Source organism: Pseudophryne corroboree, chromosome 2 (genome assembly GCF_028390025.1).
Source record: "Pseudophryne corroboree isolate aPseCor3 chromosome 2, aPseCor3.hap2, whole genome shotgun sequence".
Taxonomy (NCBI): Eukaryota; Metazoa; Chordata; class Amphibia; order Anura; family Myobatrachidae; genus Pseudophryne; species Pseudophryne corroboree.
In genome coordinates, this window is record NC_086445.1 from 956,536,445 (window position 1) to 956,548,307 (window position 11,863).

The 11,863-nt window shown below is 48.2% G+C and overlaps 1 long non-coding RNA gene across 3 annotated transcripts in view; it reads right to left on the reverse strand.

Moving 5' to 3' along the window:
- Positions 1-930: 930 nt before the first annotated feature.
- The window catches only part of LOC135050139 (uncharacterized), a 21,433-nt gene continuing 10,500 nt past the window's right edge, over positions 931-11,863 (reverse strand). Inside the window, exons 5-6 of one of the 3 annotated variants that reach the window (XR_010241553.1) lie at positions 2,016-2,147; positions 931-1,921 (exon numbers count right to left, since the gene is read on the reverse strand). This is a non-coding gene — a long non-coding RNA (uncharacterized LOC135050139). The other 2 variants (XR_010241554.1, XR_010241552.1) reach the window with 2 other exon arrangements.

The window sequence follows — 11,863 nt, forward strand, 5'->3', positions numbered from 1 at the left end:
TACTTACAAAACTCCATGGTGGGCTTCAGCCCATAACCATGAAAAGATTTGAGAGCTAACTCTCTATTCCACTTTATTCAAATTAGTCATTCGCTGTAACAACAGACAAGGTCTGATATACCAGATTCAACATATTATTACTGCGCATATTGCTACCAATAGGGAATACTCACACCGGCAATATGTCAACCATGTATAACGAATCAGTATGATAAAGACACCAGCTGTAATAACATACGAAATCTCTTCATGGTTATGTGTTGAAGCCTAACCCTCCACCTCACAGTTTAACCCTAACCCTCCCTCCTTGTAGCATAACCCTAGCCCTCCCCCCATAGCCTAACTTAACCCTCCCTTCTCGCAACCTAACCCTCCCTCCCTGCAGCATAACCCTAAGCCCCCCCACAGCCTAACCCTGACCCTCCCCCCACAGCCTAACCTAACCCTCTCTTCTCGCAGCCTAACCCTCCCTCCCTGCAGCATAACCCTAAGCCCCCCCACAGCCTAACCCTGACCCTCCCCCCACAGCCTAACCTAACCCTCTCTTCTCGCAGCCTAACCCTCCCTCCCTGCAGCATAACCCTAAGCCCCCCCACAGCCTAACCCTGACCCTCCCCCACAGCCTAACCTAACCCTCCCTTCTCGCAGCCTAACCCTCCCTCCCTGCAGAGTAACCCTTAGCCCCCTCCCACAGCCTAACCCTCCCCCCACAGTCTAACTCTAATCCTCCCCTTGCAGACTAACCCTAACTCTCCCCTCGCAGACTAACCCTAACCCTCCCTGCAGCATAACCATAAGCCCCCCCACAGCCTAACCCTCCCCAACAGCCTAACCCTAACCCTATCCCTGCAGCCTAACCCTCCCTCCCACAGCCTTACCCTAACCCTCCCCTTGCAGCCTAACCCTAACCCTCCCCTCCCACAGCCTAACCCTAACCCTCCCGGCATACTTATGTTCTGGATTTCGGCTGTCCTGATTTCAGTGTCAGCCTTCTGACAGCTGTCGGGATTCTGGCACCAGTATTCTGAAAGCTGGGATCCTGAATGCCAGGATGTCAACTACATCCCGTACAGAAGTGCATTTTTTGATGCACTCCTACTCAAGGCATCAGCACACCATAGGCCTTTGCACACCTCTTTCTTACTTTAGCAAGTGGAATGTGGTAGTTTTTGCTCATTAGACCATTGCCACACTCATTGAAAGTTTCAAACCATTTGGTCAAAAATTTATTTGCCATCAGTACTAGACTACCAATGGCCACCCCTACCCAACATATCACAGACATGGAGGAGCAGCAGTTACTGGCTTGATGAGTAAGAAGTGCCCACAACCAGCTCTTGGTGTGACAGTGTCACAGGGATAGCAAAAACACCCATGTGTTTTAGGCACCCCGTAACCATTGTCACCCTAGGCAACCTCATAGCAACACCTAATGTACTGTGCATGTGTTGTACAGGAACTTTAGTTGTATGTCAGTGATATAGATACAGTATAAGAATGGAGCAGGTTTGAGAATAGTTGGGGTAACTTTAATGTATTAGTGCATGTGGTGGATGGCTTGGTGACATTCCGTGGTGAATATACTATAGTAGAATGTATTTGGTTCTACACTAGACAAGTGATCTTGGCAGTTTTCAACGATCATTAATAAAAATCTTTCTAAACTGTGACATGTCATCCTCTGCTTCTGACGAGGCTGATTTGGTTGGTGCTCATTCAGCAGAATCTTCATATCAACTCCTGCATATCACCTAAGTTCTTCACAGTCTCAGGGGCGGGTGGATCAACGTTTCATCTCTGAGCATATGGAACCTTGGGTCTCTCCAATGCTACTTACCACGGCTGACTCCCAGGGGAGGATAACTGTCTCCCTGTACTCTGACACAGCATCACTCTCCTCAATGTCACTTGCACTGTAGTTCTGAAAAAAAATAGCAGTTAAAAGACAGCAAAACATCTTGTAAAGCATTATTTTGATGTTACACTAATAAATAATCTGTCCAAACGTACAGCACCTTAGTTACTGCAATTACTCAAAGTAAGGATATGCCCTAGTTCTCTCTCCAGGGGAACCACTGCTTTGGGACTGGATCACTACGGAGCCACAGTAAGTGATACCCCTGGACTTTGGCCCTTCACAATGTGCTCTATGAAATAGAAAATAATAGTGAGAAAACATAACAACACAGTAACAACAAGTTAGTAAAGGAACAACTTAATAAAGCATTGCATTTAAAGTGGATTATCCGGTGCTAAACTGCTGATACATGATGTCCAGTAATATATGATATAATATTATCCATGCAAACTAAGCAGTATTTGATCATCTAAATATGCTCAAAGTGAGCGTCTTAGTCCTTGCATATATAAGCGTACAGCTGTAAACCAGGGAAGCACATGTAACATCATTTGCATAAAGTCACAGACAGGGGCATTTTAACAGTGGAGGGGCCCCGTGTGCACCTCTGGGTGACCCTCTCCTCAGTACGTCGCAGCATTGTGCCAGAGTCTACTGTGCATGCGCAGGTCTCCAGAAACATGGAGGCTGCCATGTTCCGGAGACCAAATTAGCTACTGCGCATGCGCGGCACCCATTTTGGCGGCAATTTTCGCCACGACTCTGGAAAGGTAAGTATTACAAATGGGTGCAGAGTGGGCCCCTCCTGGACCCAGGGGCCCATGTGCACTGCACACATTGCACCCATTATTGAAACACCTATGGTCAGACATGTGACTGGCAAAAAACGTGGGGCACATGTACTAAGCCTTGGAGAGAGATAAAGTGGAGAGTGAAAAAAGTACTAGCCAATCAGCTCTCAGCTGTCATTTTCCAAACACAGCCTGTAGCATAGCAGCTAGCAGCTGATTGGTCAGGACTTTATCTCCCTTTATTTTATCTCTCTGCAAGGCTTAGTACATATGCCCCATAGACACAGACGCCACTTTGTCTCGCTCAGAATCAGGCAATAGAGCCATATGAGAAAAAAAATAAGATTTTACTTACCGATAAATCTATTTCTCGGAGTCCGTAGTGGATGCTGGGGTTCCTGAAAGGACCATGGGGAATAGCGGCTCCGCAGGAGACAGGGCACAAAAAGTAAAGCTTTTCCAGATCAGGTGGTGTGCACTGGCTCCTCCCCCTATGACCCTCCTCCAGACTCCAGTTAGGTACTGTGCCCGGACGAGCGTACACAATAAGGGAGGATTTTGAATCCCGGGTAAGACTCATACCAGCCACACCAATCACACCGTACAACTTGTGATCTAAACCCAGTTAACAGTATGATAACAGCGGAGCCTCTGAAAGATGGCTTCCTTCAACAATAACCCGAATTAGTTAACAATAACTATGTACAATTATTGCAGATAATCCGCACTTGGGATGGGCGCCCAGCATCCACTACGGACTCCGAGAAATAGATTTATCGGTAAGTAAAATCTTATTTTCTCTATCGTCCTAGTGGATGCTGGGGTTCCTGAAAGGACCATGGGGATTATACCAAAGCTCCCAAACGGGCGGGAGAGTGCGGATGACTCTGCAGCACCGAATGAGAGAACTCCAGGTCCTCCTTAGCCAGAGTATCAAATTTGTAAAATTTTACAAACGTGTTCTCCCCTGACCACGTAGCTGCTCGGCAAAGTTGTAATGCCGAGACCCCTCGGGCAGCCGCCCAAGATGAGCCCACCTTCCTTGTGGAGTGGGCCTTTACAGATTTAGGCTGTGGCAGGCCTGCCACAGAATGTGCAAGTTGGATTGTGCTACAGATCCAACGAGCAATCGTCTGCTTAGACGCAGGAGCACCCATCTTGTTGGGTGCATACAATATAAACAACGAGTCAGATTTTCTGACTCCAGCTGTCCTTGCAATATATATTTTTAATGCTCTGACAACGTCCAGTAACTTGGAGTCCTCCAAGTCACTTGTAGCCGCAGGCACTACAATAGGCTGGTTCAGATGAAATGCTGACACCACCTTAGGGAGAAAATGCGGACGAGTCCGCAGTTCTGCCCTGTCCGAATGGAAAATCAGATATGGGCTTTTGTAAGATAAAGCTGCCAGTTCTGACACTCTCCTGGCCGAAGCCAGGGCTAGAAGCATGGTCACTTTCCATGTGAGATATTTCAAATCCACCTTCTTTAGTGGTTCAAACCAATGAGATTTTAGAAAGTCCAAAACCACATTGAGATCCCACGGTGCCACTGGAGGCACCACAGGAGGCTGTATATGTAGCACTCCCTTAACAAAGGTCTGGACTTCAGGGACTGAAGCCAATTCTTTTTGAAAGAAAATCGACAGGGCCGAAATTTGAACCTTAATAGATCCCAATTTGAGACCCATAGACAATCCTGATTGCAGGAAATGTAGGAATTGACCCAGTTGAAATTCCTCCGTCGAAGCACTCCGATCTTCGCACCACGCAACATATTTTCGCCAAATTCGGTGATAATGTTGCACGGTTACTTCCTTCCTTGCTTTAATCAAAGTAGGAATGACTTCTTCCGGCATGCCTTTTTCCTTTAGGATCCGGCGTTCAACCGCCATGCCGTCAAACGCAGCCGCGGTAAGTCTTGAAACAGACAGGGACCCTGCTGAAGCAAGTCCCTCCTTAGAGGTAGAGGCCACGGATCTTCCGTGATCATCTCTTGAAGTTCCGGGTACCAAGTCCTTCTTGGCCAATCCGGAACCACTAGTATCGTCCTTACGCCTCTTTGCCGTATAATTCTCAATACTTTTGGTATGAGAGGCAGAGGAGGAAACACATACACCGACTGGTACACCCAAGGCGTTACCAGCGCGTCCACAGCTATTGCCTGCGGATCTCTTGACCTGGCGCAATACCTGTCCAGTTTTTTGTTGAGGCGAGACGCCATCATGTCCACCATTAGTCTTTCCCAACGGGTTACCAGCAAGTGGAAGACTTCTGGATGAAGTCCCCACTCTCCCGGGTGAAGATCGTGTCTGCTGAGGAAGTCTGCTTCCCAGTTGTCCACTCCCGGGATGAACACTGCTGACAGTGCTATCACATGATTCTCTGCCCAGCGAAGAATCCTTGCAGCTTCTGCCATTGCACTCCTGCTTCTTGTGCCGCCCTGTCTGTTCACATGGGCGACTGCCGTGATGTTGTCCGACTGGATCAACACCGGTTTTCCCTGAAGCAGAGGTTCTGCCTGGCTTAGAGCATTGTATATTGCTCTTAGTTCCAGAATGTTTATGTGAAGAGACGTTTCCAGGCTCGTCCATACTCCCTGGAAGTTTCTTCCTTGTGTGACTGCTCCCCAGCCTCTCAGGCTGGCGTCCGTGGTCACCAGGATCCAATCCTGTATGCCGAATCTGCGGCCCTCCAATAGATGAGCACTCTGCAACCACCACAGAAGAGACACCCTTGTCCTTGGAGACAGGGTTATCCGCAGGTGCATCTGAAGATGCGACCCTGACCATTTGTCCAACAGATCCCTTTGGAAAATTCTTACGTGGAATCTGCCGAATGGAATTGCTTCGTAAGAAGCCACCATTTTTCCCAGGACTCTTGTGCATTGATGTACAGACACCTTTCCTGGTTTTAGGAGGTTCCTGACAAGCTCGGATAACTCCTTGGCTTTTTCCTCCGGGAGAAAAACCTTTTTCTGAACCGTGTCCAGAATCATCCCTAGGAACAGCAGACGAGTTGTCGGCATTAACTGGGATTTTGGAATATTCAGAATCCACCCGTGCTGTTTTAGCACTTCTTGAGACAGTGCTAATCCCATCTCTAGCTGTTCTCTGGACCTTGCCCTTATTAGGAGATCGTCCAAGTATGGGATAATTAATATGCCTTTTCTTCGAAGAAGAATCATCATCTCGGCCATTACCTTTGTAAAGACCCGAGGTGCCGTGGACAATCCGAACGGCAGCGTCTGAAACGGATAGTGACAGTTTTGTACAACGAACCTGAGGTACCCCTGGTGTGAGGGGTAAATTGGAACGTGGAGATACGCATCCTTGATGTCCAAGGATACCATAAAGTCCCCCTCTTCCAGGTTCGCTATCACTGCTCTGAGTGACTCCATCTTGAACTTGAACTTCTTTATGTACAGGTTCAAGGACTTCAGATTTAGAATAGGCCTTACCGAGCCATCCGGCTTCGGTACCACAAAAAGAGTGGAATAATACCCCTTCCCTTGTTGTAGAAGAGGTACCTTGACTATCACCTGCTGAGAGTACAGCTTGTGAATGGCTTCCAAAACCGTCTCCCTTTCGGAGGGGGACGTTGGTAAAGCAGACTTCAGGAAACGGCGAGGTGGATCTGTCTCTAATTCCAACCTGTACCCCTGAGATATTATCTGCAGGATCCAGGGATCTACCTGCGAGTGAGCCCACTGCGCGCTGTAATTTTTGAGACGACCACCCACCGTCCCCGAGTCCGCTTGAGAAGCCCCAGCGTCATGCTGAGGCTTTTGTAGAAGCCGGGGAAGGCTTCTGTTCCTGGGAAGGAGCTGCCTGTTGCTGTCTCTTCCCTCGACCTCTGCCTCGTGGCAGATATGAATAGCCCTTTGCTCTCTTATTTTTAAAGGAACGAAAGGGCTGCGGTTGAAAAGTCGGTGCCTTTTTCTGTTGGGGAGTGACTTGAGGTAGAAAGGTGGATTTCCCGGCTGTAGCCGTGGCCACCAAATCTGATAGACCGACTCCAAATAACTCCTCCCCTTTATACGGCAAAACTTCCATATGTCGTTTTGAATCCGCATCGCCTGTCCACTGTCGCGTCCATAAAGCTCTTCTGGCCGAAATGGACATAGCACTTACCCGTGATGCCAGTGTGCAGATATCCCTCTGTGCATCACGCATATAAAGAAATGCATCCTTTATTTGTTCTAACGACAGTAAAATATTGTCCCTGTCCAGGGTATCAATATTTTCAATCAGGGACTCTGACCAAACTACCCCAGCACTGCACATCCAGGCAGTCGCTATAGCTGGTCGTAGTATAACACCTGCATGTGTGTATATACTTTTTTGGATATTTTCCATCCTCCTATCTGATGGATCTTTAAGTGCGGCCGTCTCAGGAGAGGGTAACGCCACTTGTTTAGATAAGCGTGTTAGCGCCTTGTCCACCCTAGGAGGTGTTTCCCAGCGCTCCCTAACCTCTGGCGGGAAAGGGTATAATGCCAATAATTTCTTTGAAATTATCAGCTTTTTATCAGGGGCAACCCACGCTTCATTACACACGTCATTTAATTCTTCTGATTCAGGAAAAACTATAGGTAGTTTTTTCACACCCCACATAATACCCTGTTTAGTGGTACCTGTAGTATCAGCTAAATGTAACGCCTCCTTCATTGCCAAAATCATATAACGTGTGGCCCTACTGGAAAATACGGTTGATTCGTCACCGTCACCACTGGAGTCAGTGCCTGTGTCTGGGTCTGTGTCGACCGACTGAGGCAAAGGGCGTTTCACAGCCCCTGACGGTGTTTGAGTCGCCTGGACAGGCACTAATTGATTGTCCGGCCGTCTCATGTCGTCAAACGACTGCTTTAGCGTGTTGACACTATCCCGTAGTTCCATAAATAAAGGCATCCATTCTGGTGTCGACTCCCTAGGGGGTGACATCCTCATATTTGGCAATTGCTCCGCCTCCACACCAATATCGTCCTCATACATGTCGACACACACGTACCGACACACAGCAGACACACAGGGAATGCTCCTAACGAAGACAGGACCCACTAGCCCTTTGGGGAGACAGAGGGAGAGTTTGCCAGCACACACCAAAAGCGCTATATATAACAGGGATAGCCTTATAATAAGTGCTCCCTTATAGCTGCTTTATATATATCAAAATATCGCCATAAATTTGCCCCCCCTCTCTGTTTTACCCTGTTTCTGTAGTGCAGTGCAGGGGAGAGACCTGGGAGCCGTCCTGACCAGCGGAGCTGTGAGAGGAAATGGCGCCGTGTGCTGAGGAGATAGGCCCCGCCCCTTTTCCGGCGGGCTCGTCTCCCGCTATTTAGTGAATCCAGGCAGGGGTTAAATATCTCCATATAGCCTCTGGGGGCTATATGTGAGGTATTTTTAGCCTTTATATAGGTTACATTTGCCTCCCAGGGCGCCCCCCCCCAGCGCCCTGCACCCTCAGTGACTGCGTGTGAAGTGTGCTGAGAGGAAAATGGCGCACAGCTGCAGTGCTGTGCGCTACCTTTAGAAGACTGCAGGAGTCTTCAGCCGCCGATTCTGGACCTCTTCTGACTTCAGCATCTGCAAGGGGGCCGGCGGCGCGGCTCCGGTGACCATCCAGGCTGTACCTGTGATCGTCCCTCTGGAGCTGATGTCCAGTAGCCAAGAAGCCAATCCATCCTGCACGCAGGTGAGTTCACTTCTTCTCCCCTCAGTCCCTCGTTGCAGTGATCCTGTTGCCAGCAGGACTCACTGTAAAATAAAAAACCTAAGCTAAACTTTTTCTAAGCAGCTCTTTAGGAGAGCCACCTAGATTGCACCCTTCTCGGCCGGGCACAAAAATCTAACTGGAGTCTGGTGGAGGGTCATAGGGGGAGGAGCCAGTGCACACCACCTGATCTGGAAAAGCTTTACTTTTTGTGCCCTGTCTCCTGCGGAGCCGCTATTCCCCATGGTCCTTTCAGGAACCCCAGCATCCACTAGGACGATAGAGAAACTCATATTTAGCAACACTTCATTACATTATAATAATAACAACATTGCCTTTATATATATTCCATAGACAAAAAACCTTACGGTTTCACATGTCCCATTAAGGCTTACACATAATCTGGCATTTCAGAAACCTGTTTTAACTCTTCCATTCAAACTCCAAAAAGCGATGAAATTCCGATCATTAAGGCTGACGCCTTAATGGACGTGTTCCTTGCGCAATACAGATATGGTATGCCATCACAGCCTGTGGGTAAGTGCAGATTCAGCACTCTCACAGAGTGACATTGCTGTCACTCACACAATGGTGGAGCTGCTAATTCACAGATTTGTGTGCTCATTGGAATACACACATGCAGTCTATGCAACTGAAGGTCTGAGCAGTTTTGTGGTGCTCCCATCCCACACAGTGCCCACAACCATCCCATTCGGTCACCACAACCATCCCACCTTGTTACAACATCCTTCTCACTCCATACATCCATCTCACTTAGTATACACATTTTGCTCCCTCAAACATCTTGGTTAATTGCTAAAACTATAATACCCCATCTACGGTCTATGCATCTACACTTACTTCCCCTATATACCCCCATGTTGCTCTGTCTTCCCCAATCCCTACTGCTGTGATCTCCCATCTGTGCTAGTCTGTACTAACTTATCTGCACCATCTGTCTTTCCGCACTTGTGCCTTGTCTGTACCACCATTTCCTTCTCTCTGTGCTGCTCAGTGTTTCCCTCTTCAACGTCACTCTGTCTCCTCCAATACATGGCACACTGTCTTCTCTCCCATCTGAACCAGTTTTCTACCCATCCGCACCATTCTGTCTCCCTTCCCATACTTGCTTAATCTACCTCCTATCCACAGCCCTCTTACCCCATTCATGTAGCTGAGGTTGCCCTATCCAACCCACCCAAGGATTAGGCCTAGCTGCCACACCCCAAGGGAAGGTAAAAATACTTATCCCTTCCAATGTTGAGACTGTATTCCCCTCATCCATGCTGCTCTGCCTTCCTCATCTGCACCGTTTCTTTCCATCTGTACTTTCCCCCTCATCCACACGGCACTGTCCACCCATTCACACAGCTCTGTCTCCCCACCATCTGTGCCACTGTCTTTTCCCCATCTGTGCCACTGTCTTTTCCCCATCTGTTGCACACTGTCTTATCTCCCCTCATCTGTGGGGGTAATTCAGGGTTGATCGTAGATGTGCTAAATTTAGCACATCTACGATCATTTACTCTGACATGTGGGGGGTCCCGCACAGGGATAGTCCACTCCGCATGTCAGGCCCTACCACCCCATCCACAGGTATAAAAGCTTTGCACGGCGGTGATGCTTTTGTACCTGACAAGTAGCTCCCTGGCAGCGCAGCTCCTGCGCTCTTAGCAGGGGGATAACCACCGTAGTCTGCCCCCCCCCCCCCAATGGTCCGGAAACGCCTCAGTTGTGCTGACCATGCCCCGCCAATGACGTTCTAATGCCGTTGGCATGCCCCCCTCCTTCCCCGCAACCGCCTCTGCTTGTCAATCAGGCAGGGCGATCGCAGCCAGTGAGATGCTCTCTGGTCTCCCGGGGTACGCATGCACAGTGCGGCCATTGCGCATGCGCACCCCACAAACTAATTCAGACTGCGATTGCTGCTGCTGCGGTCTGAATTATCCAGTGTTTCTTTGTCACCACCCATCAATGCTGCTTAGTCTTCCCTCTATTCACGCACTTCTGTTCCCCCATCCGCTCTGTCTCCTCCCTCCAACCAACAACACTCTTACCTCATCCGAGCAGCTTGGTCTTCCGCTCAGACCTTCAGTTGCATAGACTGCATGTGTGTATTCCAATGAGCACACAAATCTGTGAATTAGCAGCTCCACCATTGTGTGAGTGACAGCAATGTCACTCTGTGAGAGTGCTGAATCTGCACTTACCCACAGGCTGTGATGGCATACCATATCTGTATTGCGCAAGGAACACGTCCATTAAGGCGTCAGCCTTAATGATCGGAATTTCATCGCTTTTTGGAGTTTGAATGGAAGAGTTAAAACAGGTTTCTGAAATGCCAGATTATGTGTAAGCCTTAATGGGACATGTGAAACCGTAAGGTTTTTTGTCTATGGAATTTCATAGCTTTTTTTCAATTTATTTTTTTTAATTCAGAAATGTAAAAATTTCACACTAAGAATAAACATTTGATTTTTTAAATGTTTAATGAAAATGTTTTTATAACATCACTGTTCTGTACAAAATGCAAAATATTTTTATTTACCAAACAGAATTGTTATACTTTTAACTTTGGTCAAAATACTTTGTTGCCTTTGCGAATGATGCAGGTAGGGGGGTAGGCGGCAGCAGCCTGTGACTGAGGCTAGAGGCATGTGTGAAATGCATTGCGTGTACGTGTGAGGTGCCGTGTGCGTCAGGTGCTGTGCTTATATATCTATGTGTGTTTGTCAGATGCTGCATGTATATACATCTGTGTGTTTTAGGTCCTGCGCGTATATATGTGTGTGTCAGGTGCTGCACATATATGTGTGTGTGTGTCAGGTGGCGCACATATATATGTGTGTGTCAGGTGCCACGCGTATATATGTGTGTGTCAGGTGCCACGCGTATATATGTGTGTGTCAGGTGGCGCGCCTATATGTGTGTGTGTCAGGTGGCGCATGTATATATGTGTGTCAGGTGGCGCGCATATATATGTGTGTGTCAGGTGCTACGCATGTACATACGTATGTGTGTGGTGTCGATGCGCATGTATGTGTGTGTCACGTGCCACGCGTGTACATGTGTGTGTGTTTGCTAAATGCTACATCTGTGTATATGTGCATGTGTGCCAGGTGCTGCGTAAATGCTATGTGGATGTGTGTGTTTCAGGTGCTTTGTGTATATGTGTGTGTGTGTCAGGTGCTGAATGTATGTGTGTGGGTCAGGTTCTGCGTGTGTGTGTGTGTGTGTGTCAGGTGCTGCGTGTTTGTGTGTGTATCAGGTGCTGCGTGTTTGTGTGTGTGTGTGTCAGGTGCTGCGTGTTTATGTGTGTGTATGTGTCAGGGCTGCGTGTTTATGTGTGTTTGTCAGGTGCTGCATGTTTATGTGTGTGTGTCAGGTGCCATGCGTGTATGTACACGTGTGTGTCAGGTGCCATGCGTGTATGTACACGTGTGTGTCAGGTGCCACGCGTGTATGTACATGTGTGTGGTGCAACGCATGTACGTACATA